The sequence below is a fragment of the Trachypithecus francoisi genome, unplaced genomic scaffold (assembly GCF_009764315.1).
Source record: "Trachypithecus francoisi isolate TF-2019V2 unplaced genomic scaffold, Tfra_2.0 Lachesis_group20, whole genome shotgun sequence".
Lineage (NCBI taxonomy): Eukaryota > Metazoa > Chordata > Mammalia > Primates > Cercopithecidae > Trachypithecus > Trachypithecus francoisi.
Window position 1 is genome coordinate 11,595,089 of NW_022681466.1, and position 14,809 is coordinate 11,609,897.

Here is a 14,809-nt window from a genome sequence, read left to right on the forward strand (position 1 = left end):
AGTGGCACGATCTTAGCTCACTGCAACCTCCACCTTCCAGGCTCAAGCGATCTACCCACCTCCACCTCCCGAGTAGCTGGACTACAGGCGCCCGCCACCACACCTGGGTATTTTTTGTATTTTTGGTACAGACAGGGTTTTGCCATGTTGCTCAGACTGGTCTGAGCCTTATTTATTTATTTTGCCTGCACCTGGCCTTATTTATTTATTTTTGATGTAGGGTCTCACTCTGTTGCCCAGGCTGGAGTGCAATGGTGTCATCATAGCTCACAATGACCTTGAACTCCTATGATCAAGTGATCCTCCAACCTCAGTCTCCCAAGTAGCTTTGATGAAAGAAACATGTCACTACACTGGGCTTTTTTGTTGTCGTCGTTGTTGTTGTTTTGAGAGATGGAGTCTCACTATGTTGCACAGTCTGGTTTTGAACTCCTGGCCTCAAGCAATCCTCCTTCCTTGATCTCCCAAAGTACTGGGATTACAGGCTTGAGCCACCATGACTGGCCAAGGTCAGACTTTGTAAAAGCCTCCTGAACCAAGGCAAAGATTTATCTGTGCCTACAGATACCTGTATGAATTGGATGACTTCTTCTAGAGTTCTCAAAATATTTGAGATTCCTGGGCCTAATCAGAAAGTGACATTCTTTACTTAACAGGTCAGGAACCTTGCAAGGGAACCATTGAGTCAAGGTACTAGACCAGTGTTTTCAACTGTCTTTTTTTCAACTCTGTAAGTTAACCTCAATTCCTCAAAACAGTCCAGTCATATCTAAAATATGCCATTCTAGTCAAAGCCTTGGTAAAATAATCAGTGTCTCCAACTGTTTCCTGTTCTAAAAGACAACAGATTCTTGGCCGGGCGCGGTGGCTCAAGCCTGTAATCCCAGCACTTTGGGAGGCCGAGACGGGCGGATCACGAGGTCAGGAGATCGAGACCATCCTGGCTAACACGGTGAAACCCCGTCTCTACTAAAAAATACAAAAAAATTAGCCGGGCGAGGTGGCGGGCGCCTGTAGTCCCAGCTACTCGGGAGGCTGAGGCAGGAGAATGGCGTGAACCCGGGAGGCGGAGCTTGCAGTGAGCTGAGATCCGGCCACTGCACTCCAGCCTGGGCAGCAGAGCCAGACTCCGTCTCAAAAAAAAAAAAAAAAAAAAAAAAAAAAAAAAAAAAAAAAAGACAACAGATTCTTACAGACCTTATGCAGATAACTACATTGCCATAAATTAGGAATACTCACAAATAGTTTTCAACTTGGAGACATCAGATAAAGAGAAAGAAATATGCTTCAAATTTTGCTCACAAGAATATACTTCACTCAATTGTTAAAAGCTATAAATAGCTCAAAAGAAAATAGTTTGTCAAATATCAAAGGTTTAAAACACTTCATATCACAAAATAGGGTCACAGGTTACTGTAAAAAGGTCACTGAGCCAAAATGATAATTCAAATACTTCAAAAAGCAAAAATTATTTACTCTTTAATAGAATAGAGAGTCAGTTTCCTAAACAATCATAAAGCCTAGTAAATTCAGGCTGGGCATGGCGGCTCATGCCTGTAATCCCAGCACTTTGGGAGGCTGAGGCCAGTGGATCACCTGAGGTCAGGAGTTCGAGACCAGCCTGGGCAATATGGCAAAACCCCATCTCTACTGAAATTACAAAAACTGGCCAAGCATAGTGGTGCATGTCTGTAATCCCAGCTACTCAGGAGGCTGAAGCAGGAGAATCACTTGAACCTGGGAGGTGGAAGTTGCAGTGAGCCAAGATCGCGCCACTGCACTCCAGCCTGGGTGACAGAGTGAGACTCCATCTCAAAAAAAACCCAAAAACCAAAAAACTAATAAATACAGCATGAGGTCACTGAATCTGTCTCTCTCCCTCACCTATTTTGTTTTGTTTTTTGAAGTTTACTGAAAAGGTAAACAAACATCTTGGACTATCTCTTATTACACAAAAATTTTGTTCCAAAAAGGAAACCAAATTTTACATTTGCATTAGTGTTTTATTAATAATAAAGCTAATTTTAATAAAATTTTATAAACAAATCCATCCATTCTTAACCAGTTTGACCACAAGATTTTTATAAACCTTTTATAACCTTTGACAATTTTCCATTTTCTTTTACAAATTTCTACATACATTTAGTTTTATTATCGTTTTTAAATTCCCTCAATGTAAAACTTAACTAGGCAAAATTAGTATCCCTTTAAAAAAACTATAATGGTATGGCTTCTTATAACCTCCTTTACTAAAAAGACATTTTACTTTCCTCATATATTTTGCATATAGAAATGTTTTTCTTGTGTCTAGTAGTTTTATTTATTTATTTATTTTTGAGATACAGTCTCGCTCTGTAGCCCAGGCTGGAGTTTTAATAACATATATTAATTGTGATGTGAACTCTTAGTAACACTTGTTTTTAGAGAAAAACTTGGAAGATCAGCAATTTTAATAGTGTACCAGATGCAGAGCCCAGGACAAAGGACAGTGCCTGCAGCTATGCCTCCCCATGGCTGAGGTGGGAGGATTGCTTGAGCCCAGGAAACAAAGATTGCAGTGAGCCAAGATCTCACCACTGAGCTCTCACCTGGGTGACAGAAAAAGACTCTGTTTCAAAAAATAAAAAAAAAAAAGCAACAGTTTTACGACCTTAAAACATTTAGGTGACAGAATCTGACCAATAGACCATTAGACTTAGACAAAAATGTCTACATTAAATTCTGAAGACATTTACTATCCTGTTTTACCAATACTTTAGAACCTTTTTTTTTTTTTTTTTTTTTTTGAGACAGAATCTTGCTCTGTCACCCGGGCTGGAGTGCAGTGGCCAGATCTCAGCTCACTGCAAGCTTCACCTCCCAGGTTTATGCCATTCTCCTGCCTCAGCCGCCCGTGTAGCTGGCACTACAGGCACCCGCCACCTCGCCCAGCTAGTTTTTTGTATTTTTTAGTAGAGATGGGGTTTCACCGTGTTAGCCAGGATGGTCTCGATTTCCTGACCTCATGATCCGCCCGTCTCAGCCTCCCAAAGTGCTGGGATTACAGGCTTGAGCCACCGCGCCCGGCCTAGAAACTATATTTACCAAAGATTACTAGAGTCACCTGAACTAGAACTCATTTAAGTTAACGTTTCTATTTTTCTGATAAAATATTTGATTTAAGTGCTTACCTTTTCCTTAAGCCAATTAATTAGAGCTCTTTCATGTATTTTGGTAGTGAAACATGACATACACGTGACATGTGTGAACACATAGACGTACAAACACACAAACAGAAACAGATCTTATACACTTATAAGATTGTTCATTTGCCATTTTTCAACTAGTTTCTCTCCCTCACTTCAGACTATTAATCTCTTGATTAACTGTTTCACGCCCAAAGCAATTGTTAGGGAACTCAACTTTTCATCTCCAAAAACATGACTTTAGCTGAAACAAGGTAGAAAATTTGTATCTCAAAGGCACAGAACTTAGATCTAAGCAAAGTCTCACTCTGTCGCCCAGGCTAGAGTGCAGTGGCACAATCTCCGCTCACTGCAACCTCTGCCTCCTGGGTTCAAGTGATTCTCTTTTTTTTTTTTTTTTTGAGATGGAGTCTCGCTCTGTCGCCCAGGCTGGAGTGCTGTGGCCCGATCTCAGCTCACTGCAAGCTCCGCCTCCCGGGTTCACGCCATTCTCCTGCCTCAGCCTCCCGAGTAGCTGGGACTACAGGCGCCGCCACGTCGCCCGGCTAGTTTTTTGTAGTTTTTAGTAGAGACGGGGTTTCACCGTGTTCGCCAGGATGGTCTCGATCTCCTGACCTCGTGATCCGCCCATCTCGGCCTCCCAAAGTGCTGGGATTACAGGCTTAAACCACCGCGCCCGGCTCAAGTGATTCTCTTGCCTCAGCCTCCTGAGTAGCTGGGATTACAGGCAAATGCAACCACGCCCGGCTAATTTATTTATCTATTTATTTATTTATTATTTATTTATTTATTTATTTTTTGAGACGGAGTCTCACTCTGTCACCCAGGCTGGAGTGCTGTGGCCGGATCTCAGCTCACTGCAAGCTCCGCCTCCGGGGTTCACGCCATTCTCCTGCCTCAGCCTCCCAGGTAGCTGGGACTACAGGCGCCACCACCTCGCCCGGCTAGTTTTTTTGTAGTTTTTAGTAGAGACGGGGTTTCACTCTGTTAGCCAGGATGGTCTCGATCTCCTGACCTCGCAATCCGCCCGTCTCGGCCTCCCAAAGTGCTAGGATTACAGGCTTGAGCCACCGCGCCCAGCCTATTTATTTATTTATTTATTTTTATTATTTTTTTTTTTTTTAGCAGAGACAGAGTTTTGCCATGGTGGCCAGGCTGGTCTCAAGCTCCTGATCTGTGCTGATCTGCCCACCTCAGCCTCCCAAAGTGCTGGGATTACAGGCGTGAGCCACCCTGCCTAGCCTAAGCAAAGGTAAGGTTTGTTATGTGAACTGTAAGCCATATCTTCCCCATCCTAAAAGTTCCTCCTGATTTAGAGAGGAGATGCCCTTATAAATGGAGATTGCCTTTATAGATGTAAACTTCTTTTACAAAGAGTTTCAAAATAACCAGCTAAATGTTAGAATGTTGCATTTTGGTTTTTAAACTTAGTCTGTTTCTTAATTAGATGACTAGATAAATTAGATTACCCTGAAGAGTAGAGCCCTTTAATGAAAAGGGGAAAGAAAGCACGGAGTTTTTAAGGCCTAATCTTTAAATATGCATGAAGCAGGTACAGCTGGAAGGCAGAGCACAGATCCTCCAAAATCAAAGATCCCATTTTTACGCCAAATCCTGGGTCCCAGAAAGAAGAGAGCGGCGTGGGACTGGCCAGTGCAATGCTCCCACCGTGCATTTCACCTCAGCACGGGACTGGAGGGTGCAATGTTCCCACAGTGCATTTCATTTCATCATGGGACTGGACAGTACAGTGCCTCCACAGTGCATTTTATCTCAGCACGGGACGGCACGGTGCAATGCTCCCATGGTGCATTTCATCTCAGCACGGGACTGAATGACGCGATGCTCCCATGGTGCATTTCATTTTGTCATGGGACTGGACAGTACAATGCCTCCACAGTGCATTTCATCTCAGCCCGGGACTGGACTGTGCGATACCCACACAATGCTTTTCATTTCGTCATGGGACAGGAAAGTGTGATGCCCCATGGTGCATTTTATTGTAAGGACATTCCCTGGAGGCTGGTGGGCAACCCAGAGCTCTAACTGAACAGTAGAGTAGGTTAGTTGCTGACCACTTGCAGAGTCCAATTATTTAGAATGAGGTCTGGCACAGATAAGGTTATTTATTCCAAAGCTAGCTTGGGGAAGTGGCACAGGCATCTGTCTTGCCTTTAGCTGTCCCATTTTGCTTTTGGAACAGAAAGTGGGCACTTCTAAAAGACAGGGGAGGCCGGGCGCGGTGGCTCAAGCCTGTAATCCCAGCACTTTGGGAGGCCGAGACGGGCGGATCACGAGGTCAGGAGATCGAGACCATCCTGGCTAACACGGTGAAACCCCGTCTCTACTAAAAAAATACAAAAAACTAGCCGGGTGAGGTGGCGGGCGCCTGTAGTCCCAGCTACTTGGGAGGCTGAGGCAGGAGAATGGCGTGAACCCGGGAGGCGGAGCTTGCAGTGAGCTGAGATCCGGCCACTGCACTCCAGCCTGGGCAACAGAGCGAGACTCCGTCTCAAAAAAAAAAAAAAAAGACAGGAGGAAGTGAGCCGGGGCAGAAGTGGGTTCATGCTAGCTCCAGTGCCTTATCTATCAGGTGGTCGAGCTAGTGACTGCTGGCACTTTTGTGGGCAGGCCGTTATCTCTGCAGGCCACCTCCTGATGAGGGAGTTCCGTAGCAGGCATGCTTTGGTTTGTAAATCAACTGTTAATTCTCAAGGCGTTAGATGCACTTGCCAAGGGATCTTGAGGGACTGTCCGGTGAAGGAGGGGAGAAAAGGCTAGATTTGCATGTCTAAAGGGCTAAGTAGGAAGTCAGGAACTGGGAAAAGGAGAAAAAAAGAGAGGAAAAATAATTAAACATCTTTTAGAAAAATGGGGGTACTCGGAAACAAAGCCAGTCATCCCAATCTGTGGTCAGCCTATCGCCCGGGGAGTCTTATCCTTTGGTGAGCTGTGCTTTCATAGCCTCTAGGTAATGCAGGCACACCTCAAAACTGGGGCTTAGCCTGACGGAGTTCTTGGCTTTGCTCAGAAAATAATTTAAGAGCAGGGCTAACCCACGGGGAGAGGCCAGAGTAGCAGTAAACAGCAGCAGGAGGAGGAGGAGCAGCAGCAGCAGGGGTAGCCACAGCTGCAAGAAGGGAGCACTGGCTAGCCGCATTTATACCTGGTCTTAATTATATGCTAATCAAGGGGTAGACTATTCTGAATTTTCTGGGAAAGAAGTGGGGGAGTTCTGGAACCATATAGGGTATTGTCATGGCATTTATAAGCTGTCATAGTGCTCAAAGGAAGGTCTTTATGCTGATGAGTGGTGAGGGCAAATGGAGGTTACTTTTGTTTCCATCTGCTGGTCTCAGCTGTTTTTTTTTTTTTTTTAAGTTTGCTTTTTTTTAAAAATAGGGTCTCGCTCCATTGCCCAGGCTGGAGTACAGTGGTACAATCATGGCTTACTGCAGCCTTGACCCCCTGGGCTCAAGCAATCCTCCTGCCTTAGTCTCCCAAGTACCTGGGCCCACAGGCACATGCCACCATGCTTGGCTAATGTTTTAGTTTTTTGTAGAGATGGGGTTCTCACTATGTTGCCCACGGTGGTCTCAAACTCCTGGGCTCAAGTGATTCTCCTGCTGCAGCTTCCCAAAATTCTGGGGTTATAGACGTGAGCCGCTGTACCCAACTTGCATCCTGCTTTGACCAGCAGGGTCATTACTGGTGCTCAGAAAACAAATCTGGCTGATTTCCCACTTCACTGGTGCCCCAAACCATGCTTTTTGTCACCCCCTGTAGTAATAACCACTTTCTGTAAGCAACTGCCATTAGCCACCTCTAAAACTGTATCTCTTGCCTAGCCATTATGCAAACCACGGTCAAGTTTTCTCACAATACTGGGTAATTTTTGGTATCCCCGAAAAGCCAAAGAGATCAGGTAATACCATGCAAAAGAGGGCAGAGCTTTAGACCTCAGAAGACTCTGCATGTGACGCTTGAAACTCCACAAGGAAAGCAGAAGACCTCCAACAAATGGTGAGTGGCATCTTTTTTTTTTTTCTGAGTTCCTTAAGGGGTTTGGGTCATTAGAAATCTCTGGATCTCTTTACATGGTACTGAATATGGCAGCAGAAGCAGGAGTGGGGCAGAGTAAAAGTATATGGGAGAACAATTTTTTAAAAATGAAGTGAACAGAGGTGTCAGAGGTATTCGAACCAGAGTGACTCCATCTTGAACAGGGTCTGGGTGAAATAAGGCTGAGACCCACTGGGCTGCATTCCCAGGAGGTTAGGCATTCCTAGTCACAGGATGAGACAGGAGGTTGGTACAAAATATAGGCCATAAACACCTTACTGATAGAACAGGATGCGATAAAGAAGCCAGCCAAAACCCACCAAAACCAGGATGGTGATGGAAGTGACCTCTGCCTGTCCTCACTGCTCATTATATGCTGATTATAATGTGTTAGCGTGCAAAATGACACTCCTGCCAGCACCATGACGGTTTACAAATGCCATGGCAATGTCAGGAAGTTACCCTGTGTGGTCTAAAAAGAGAAGGAATGCTCATGCCTGTAGTCCCAGCACTTTGGAAGGCCGAGGTGGGCGGATTACCTGAGGTCAGGAGTTTGAGACCAGCCTGGACAACATGGTGAAACCCGTCTCTACTAAAAATACAAAAATTAGCCAAGCATGGTGGCAGGTGCCTGTAATTCCAGCACTCTGGAGCCTGAGGCAGGAGAATTGCTTGAACCTGGGAGGTGGAGGTTGCAGTGAGCCGAGATTGTGCCACTGCACTCCAGCCTGGCTGACAGAGTGAGACTCTGTCTCAAAAAAAAAAAAAAAAAAAAAAAAGAGGGAAGGAATTGGCCGGGCACAGTGGTTCACGCCTGTCATCCAGCACTTTGGGAGGCCAAGGTGGGTGAATCACTGTGGTCAGGAGTTCGAGACCAGCCTGGCCAACATGGTGAAATCACGTCTCTACCAAAAATACAAAAATTAGCCAAGCATGGTGGTGCATGCCTTTAATCCCAGCTACTTTGGAGGCTAAGGCACGAGAATTGCTTCAACCCAGGAGTGAGTTGCAGTGAGCTGAGATTGCGCCACTGCACTCCAGCCTGGTTGACAGAGCGAGATGCTGTCCCTCCCTCCCCCAACCAAAATCCTTTCAAATCTCTTGTTACCGGATTTTAGCTGGGCCAAACAGCTGATAAGTCTTTTTGTATAAGACCCAGAATCGGCCGGGCGCGGTGGCTCAAGCCTGTAATCCCAGCACTTTGGGAGGCCGAGACGGGCGGATCACGAGGTCAGGAGATCGAGACCATCCTGACTAACACGGTGAAACCCCGTCTCTACTAAAAAATACAAAAAAAACTAGCCGGGCGAGGTGGTGGGCGCCTGTAGTCCCAGCTACTCGGGAGGCTGAGGCAGGAGAATGGCGTGAACCCGGGAGGCGGAGCTTGCAGTGAGCTGAGATCCGGCCACTGCACTCCAGCCTGGGCGACAGAGCGAGACTCCGTCTCAAAAAAAAAAAAAAAAAAGACCCAGAATCCTCCCAAAGACAAGAAAGTGAGGTTTCACTAGCCACAAATGGAGTCTAACTCACATTTCTGTTCAGCCGTATTCTCTAGGGTCTCAGCTTCTCAGCTGACCACCTGCACACAAGGGCCCAAAAGCCCTGTGTCCCAAAGACAGAAGAAGGCAGGAAATCAAAAGCTGTTCATGGAAGGTATTAGGATCAATAAATGGAAACCAGTAGGGACTGATTCCCTGATCAGGAAGCAAACCCAAGCTGCAGTGAGAATTTTAAATACCAGACTCCAAAATGAAGTAGCTTCCATTGTTAATCCCACATGGAATCCAAAGTGTGCAGTTTGCTTGTTTTGTTTGTTTTTGTTGTTGTTTTAATTTTTTAAGAGATAGGGTCTCACTGAGTAGCCCAGGCTGGAGTGCAGTAGTGCAATCATAGCTCACTGCAGCCTCAACCTCATGGGCTCAAGTGAAACGCCTCATCTTGTCTTTAACCTCAAAACTGCCCATTATCATTCCTGGACTTGTGCCAAGCTAACTCTGGGAGACATTTAGTTTATGGTTTAAATGATAATAGCCCTTCTCCAAAACTGAACTGCCATCACAAGGCTAATTTAAAGACTACCAAGTTTGGAGGATGAGAGGAGCCTGAGTTCTGCTGACGTGTACACATAAACCTAAGATTGGCCTTCTGAGATGTCTTTTCAGGATTTTGCTTTTTTTTTTTTTTTTTTTGAGGTGGAGTTTTTCTCTTGTTGCCCAGGGTGGAATGCAGTGGCCCAACCTCAGCTCACTGCAACCTCCACCTCCCAGGTTCAAGTGATTCTCCTGCCTCAGTCTCCAGAGTAGCTGGGATTACAGGTGCATGCCACCACGCCTGGCTAATTTTTTTTTTTTTTTCGTATTTTTAGTGGAGACGGGGTTTCACCATGTTGGCCAAGATGTTCTTGATCTCCCGACCTTGTGATCTGCCTGCCTTGGCCTCCCAAAGTGTTGGGATTACAGGTGTGAGCCACTGCACCCAGCCAGAGTTTTGCATTTCTGACAGCTTATGGCTCCATCTGAACCTGCCAATATGTCCTGTGGCCTCACCCAGAACAAGACTGTCACCTCTGTCATTGCATCTGCAACCAACCAGCAGCACTCATTCCCAGGCCCCCCAAACTATCCTTGAAAAATCTCCTGGCCTCTGAATTCTGGGGAAGCTGGTTTGAGTAATAATAAAACTCCAGTCTCCTGTTCAGCCAGCTCTGCATGAATTAAACTCTTTCTCTATTGCAATTCCCCTGTCTTGATAAATTGGCTCTTTCTGGGAAGTGGGATAAATGAACCCACTGCACGGGTACAATAGCAGCACTCACAGACAAATGAATCAACAAAGCATGGCATTCACGCAGTGGAATATGATATGGCCACATCCGGGATGAGGCCCTGACACAGGCTATGACATGGAGGAGCCTCAAAACATCATGTAGAGGGAAAGACACCAATGCAAGAGGCCACGTATTGCACAACTCCGTGCATATGAAATGTGCAGAACAGGCAAATCCAGAGATGGAAAGCAGATTGGTGGTTGCCTTGAACTGGGAGCTGCTTAAGGGGTGTGTGGTTTCTTTTTGGGTGGTAAAAATGTTTTGAAACTAGATATAGTGGTCACACAACATTGTATATTTACTAAGTGCCACTGAATTGTGTTTGTTTGTTTGTCTGTCTGACAGAGTCTCACTCTGTGACCCAGGCTGGAGTACAGTGGCATGATCTTGGCTCGCTGCAACCTCCGCGTCCCAGGTTCAAGCAATTCTCCTGCCTCAGCCTTCCCAGTAGTTGGGATTACAGGTGTGCACCACTACCCCGGGCTAATTTTTTTGTATTTTTATTAGAGACGGGGTTTTGCCTTGTTGCCCAGGTTGGTCTTGAGCTCCTGAGTTCAGGCAATCCTCCCAGCTTGGCCTCCCAAAGTTGTTAAGATAACAGGTATGAGCCACCGTGCCTGGCCTGAATTATTTTATTTTACTTATTTATTTATTTATTTATTTATTTATTTATTTATCTGTCTGTCTGTCTGTCTATCTATCTATCTATGTATCTTTTTAAGATAGAGTCTCACTCTGGTTACCTGGAGTGAGGCTGGAGTATGATGGTGAGATCTCGGTTCACTGCAACCTCCGCTCCAGGGTTCACGTGATTCTCCTGTCTCAGCGTCCTGAGTAGCTGGGATTACAGGCACTCGCCACCAAGCCCAGCTAATTTTTGTGTTTTTTTCTTTCTTTCTTTTTTTTTTTTTTTTGAGACAGAGTCTAGCTCTCTCGCTCAGGCTGGAGTGCAGTGACACAATCTTGACTCACTGCAAGCTCTGCCTCCTTGGTTCACACCATTCTCCTGCCTCAGCCTCCTGAATAGGTGGGACTGCAGGTGCCTGCCACCATACCCAGTAATTTTTTGTATTTTTAGTAGAGACGGGGTTTCACCATATTAGCCAGGATGGTCTCGATCTCCTGACCTTGTGATCTGCCGGCCTTGGCCTCCCAAAGTGCTGGGATTACAGGCGTGAGCCACCGTGCCTGGCCTAATTTTCGTGTTTTTAGTAGAGATGGTTTCACCATGTTGGCCAGATTGGTCTCGATTTTCTGACCTCAGGTGATCTGCCCACCTTGGCCTCCCAGAGTTCTGGGATTATAGATGTGAACCATCGCGCCTGGCCTGAATTGTTCACTTTAAAAATGGTAATTTTGGCTGGCCATTGTGGCTCACACTGTAATCCCAGGCCAAGGTGGGCTGATCACTTGAGATCAGGAGTTCAAGACCAACCTTGGCAACATGGTAAGACCCCATCTTTAGAGAATATAAAATAAAATAATTAGCCAGGCATGGTGGCATACACCTGTAATCCCAGTACTTTGAAAGGCTGAGACAGGAGGATCGCTTGAGGCCAGGTATTTGAGACCAGCCTGGGCAATATGGCAAGACCCCATCTCTACAAAGAAAAATTTTTTAAATTAGCTGAATGTGGTGGCACATGCCTGTAATCCCAACTACTTGGGAGGCTGAGGCGGGAGGATTACTTGAGCCTAGGAGTTTTGGGCTGAAGTGAGCTATGATCACACCACTGCACTCCAGCCTGGGCAGCACAGCAAGACCTTGTATTTTTTTAAATAAAATTTGTGAATGGTTAATTCCATGTTGTGTGAATTTTGCCTCAATATTTAAAATGAAAAAGAAAAAAAGTCAGTAGATATGACTTAGCTGGGTTATATTTGAGGCGACTAGACACCCAAGCAGAGCTGTCAGGTAGGCAGTTGTAAAATACAACAGGAGTGACCAGTTTTACCAGCTCTTGTGGAAATAGCTGCTTCCTGCCGTTCCCCACCCAGCCCACTGCACGCACTGTTGCAGCCCAGAGGTGGGCGTGAGGTCTCCGCTGCCACTCATCCTCATCCACAGCCAGTCACCCAGCCCGAGACGCCTACTCTGGTCTCCAGCTAGGATGTTGAGGACCTGTTTAGAGTATCTTGGGGTAAGTCCTGGAATCCTCCCAGCCCCTAGGTACAAGAGTGAAGATGCATAAGCTCCTGTTTATACACCCTGACCCTTTATTTACATCCACCCATGGTAGGGGAGTCAGGTAGAGGCCCCCTACCTCAATCAACCTAAACTCCTGATCTTGGGGGTTTCTTTTGAGGATCTGATTTTTATTCTTATAGGGCCTCACGCCTCCATCTTCATCTGGTGCCAACATCATGATTTCAAGGCAAAGCTTTTCCCCAACTCCCTAAATTCTAGGGATGAATAAAGTGCCCAGAGGAGGCCAGACGTGGTGGCTCACGCCTGTAATCCCAGCACTTTGGGAGGCTGAGGTAGGCAGATCACTTGAGATCAGGAGTTTGAGACCAGCCTGGCCACCATGGTGAAACCCCATCTCTACTAAAAATACAAAAATTAGCTGGGCACGGTGGCACGTAGCTGTAATCCCAACTATACAGGAGGCTGAGGCAGGAGAATCGCTTGAACCTGCGAGGTGGAGGCTGCAGTGAGCTGAAGTCAAGCCACTGCACTCCAGCCTGGGTGACAGAGCAAGACTCCGTCTCAAAAAAAAAAAAAAAATGTGCCCAGAGGAGCTCTACAGCTGGCCCAAGTCTGGCACATGTCCGTTTATTTACTGATCACTACCACAGGGCACAGAGCCCCTGGGTGGTGCTGTCCTGGTGCCTGCTGGCCCCTGTCCCCCAGGTCTCCCTTCCAAGTTTTTCCAGGGATACCCTAATCTAACCCAGCCAGATTACTAGAGGTGCTGTTTTATTGGCTCTGGACATGTATACGCAGCTGCAATTCTGTGTGATACAGATGACCTGCCAGTGGGGCCCTCCTGAAGACACCATAGTGATTAAGATACGTTTTTTTGTTTTGTTTTGTTTGACGGGATCTCCCTCTGCTGCCTAGGCTGGAGTGCAGTGGTGCAACCACGGCTCACTGCAGCGTCTACCTCCTGGGCTCAAGCGAACCTCCCACGTCAGCCTCTGGAGTCGCTGGGACCACAGGCATGTTGCACCACACCCAGCTGGTTTTTTTTTTTAATTATTTTTTGTAGAGACAGGGTCTTCCTATGTTGCCCAGGCTGGTCTCGAACTCTTGGCCTCAAGCAACCCTCCCTCCTCAGCCTCTCAATGCACTGGGCTTACAGGCATGAGCCACTACACTCAGCCTAAGATACAGTTTTTGCTCTCAGAAAACACAGGGTCCTTTGGGGTTGTGGCTCCTTGACTGTTTTTATTTTATTGTATTTTATTTTAGGTTCTGGGATACATGTGCAGAATGTGCAGGTTTGTTACGGAAGTAAATGTGTGGCGTGGTGGTTTGCTGCACCTGGCAACCCATCACCTAGGTTTTAAGCCCCACGTGCGCTGGCTATTTGTCCTGATGCTCTCCCTCCACTCCCCCGACCACAGGCCCTGGTGTGTGCCGTCCCCCTCCCTGTGTCCATGTGTTCTCAGTGTTTAGCTCCCACTTACGAGTGAAAACATGCGGTGTTTGGATTTCTGTTCCCACGTTAGTTTGCTGAGAATGATGGCTTCCAACTTCATCCACGTCTCTGCAAAGGCCCCTCATTCCTTTCTGTGGCTGTGCCTGACTATCTCTACGGCTCTTTCTGTTCTTAGTGAGACTCCTCCTGTCTCCGGTGCATCCTTCTGGCCGCCTCTTTTACTGGGAATGGCAGCATGTCTTTGCATTTTCTGTAACTAGAACTTTCTTTGTGGCCAGCACAGTGTGATGAGCTGGCGAGCTTTCCCACCGTGGGGCAGGGCTTATCCTGAGGCCTGCTGGAGGAAACCGAGAGAGCTGAGTCTTAGGGGCTTAACCAACCTGCCCGAGGGGAAGCTGACACCCAGTGGGGCTGGAACTGTGGTTGGAGAGTTCATGTCCGCCCCTGGCCTCGGCCTCTGTTCTCACTTGCTCTGCCCAGCTGGCTGTGCCCTCAGCCAGCTCATCACCAGGAGATTGGGTGGGAGTTGCTGCTCAGCCGCCATGGGCTGCATGACCTTGAAAGCTGACCTTTGACTATCTGCAGGAGAATTGTGAAGGTTCTCAGGCCATGGAGCTGTGAATTTCCCTTCTTTCAGTGTCTGCATCACGGGAAAGTAAGCCCCCACCAATGTTTATTCACTCACTCAACCAATATTTATGGAATATCACAGCCCTAGGGGTGGGGACACAGCAGGGAACAAGAAAAACAATAATTATTGTCCTCAGTAGGTGACTGAGGAGTGGGGAGGCTGGCAGGAAGCCACGTAACTAGAATACACGCTAGGTCAAGGCAGTTTTCCCACAGAGAAGATGAAGCAGGGAAGGGGAGAGAAGGCTGGGATGGGAGGTCTACAGACTTAAGTAGGATGATCTGGGAAGTAGCATTTGAGCAGTCTGGAAGGAAGGACGGGAAAGAGTATTCCAGGCAGTGGGAACAGCAGGTGCGAAGGCCCTGGGGCAGAAGTGTGTCTGGATGGTCAAGACTGTCAGGCTGTGTGTTTGGAGCAGGTGAAAGAGAGAGAAGGTCAGCAAGGACTTGATAAGCAGAGCCTCGTGGTCATGCTGAGGACTCCAGGACCTGTACACCAA